This window comes from Pinus tabuliformis, chromosome 1_2, assembly GCF_031772625.1.
Source record: "Pinus tabuliformis cultivar Carrire ecotype Pingquan chromosome 1_2, CPIR1, whole genome shotgun sequence".
Taxonomy (NCBI): domain Eukaryota; kingdom Viridiplantae; phylum Streptophyta; class Pinopsida; order Pinales; family Pinaceae; genus Pinus; species Pinus tabuliformis.
The window spans coordinates 563,760,265-563,761,878 of NC_142298.1; positions in this window are offsets into that span (position 1 = coordinate 563,760,265).

Here is a 1,614-nt window from a genome sequence, read left to right on the forward strand (position 1 = left end):
AATGTACATCAATGGAAAAATCACAATGAGTAGAAGATGATGGTGGCCTCATAAAGGAGGTTTGAGATGGTTAAGAGAAGAGAAAATTTAGATATGATACCTATATAATGTAACCTTAAGGGTTGGGCATTTACACCCTGTAGCCTCAAAGAGGCTTAGAAGGGATTGGGTGTGTGACAGAGTGACCTATGGGAAAAGGGTTGCCACACATCTACCACATGTTAATGGTACATATATTAATATGGATCTAAGACCAATAAATCTTTTGAAAGCCATAACTTTGTGTTCAAAGCTTAGAATTTATATTGTTGGAAAGCTCTTAATGAGTTTTTTTTGTTCAAAGGTGTGAACATCATAATTCACGGTCAATCCAACTAGCAAAAAGATTTAAGAATAGCATTATTAAGATTATAGGAGATTGCCTGGTGGTAATGAATGGACTAAGCACAAGGTTGAATTTGAATATTTTACCTTTGGTTTCATATGATGCCTTAATTAACTAAAGAATTTTTTTGTAACCCTATGTTATTAATAAAATAGGGATGCAACTCAAGTCAAATTTTGGCAATCGCATATAATTAAGGTTTTTCTTTTCCATTAGACTGAGTTTCATGTTGTTTTTCATGGTGCGTGATTTTGAGAAGCTTTATTTAGGGACTAGGGGATTTATTCTCCTCTCTTGACATCATCAAACCCTAAGAACCATTCATAGTTCTCAATACCTAGATTCATAATTCCCATATCCATCTAGTAGGATAAAGGTACCCTGTAGGGGTCTTGAGTAGTGGTTTGAGAACATATTCATGCTATTTTAGTTTAATAAATTGTGTTCAAGGTTTGAGGCCTTTGTTCCCTCCCTTAACCATGGTGAGTAGCCTAACATTATTGTTTCCCTGCCATAACCATGGTCAAATTCTTTGTAGAAATTATTGTGTAGATCTGAAGTTGCTCATGAAGTTTAATAAAACACAAGACTCAAATCTACTCTACTATTATGCAGAATTCAATTCACGATCGAGAACACAAATCATAAACATGAAAGAAGGATTATCACACATGCACAAAGATTTATCTAGGGGGAAATAACTGCTCAATACCCCTTCCTATCTGTATTGTATTAGTCAAAGAATAGAGATGAATACATATGATTGCTCAAGCCTGAGCACAACCTACAAGTGTATAGTCTATCTCTCTGCCTAATTGACTGACTCTGGCCAACACTTAGTCAATTTTTTAGTTCTCCAGGCTCTTATTTCCTTGCATTGTTCCTTGAGTAAATTAGCCCCTAATATTTAGGAAATTCCCTCAGTTTGATTGGACAATTCCTCTAGGTTCTTCCTTTGTCTGCATGCACCACCTGTACACATTGGAATAGTCTACAACTGATATTACACTGCCTTGGAATCTCCATCTCAACTCAGTAATTCAAATTCTCTACATGAATAAATTATTTTGGGTTGATTGATTAGTTAATTGGTTTGGTCACTGAGTGTTGTTGAAGTTACACTTCCACAACTTGACCTTCCACTAGTTCCTCCAACAGTTAGAGATAGTAACTGATCATAACTAATTTAATTGAAATAGATTGCTACAAATTAGCAATCAATCATACTT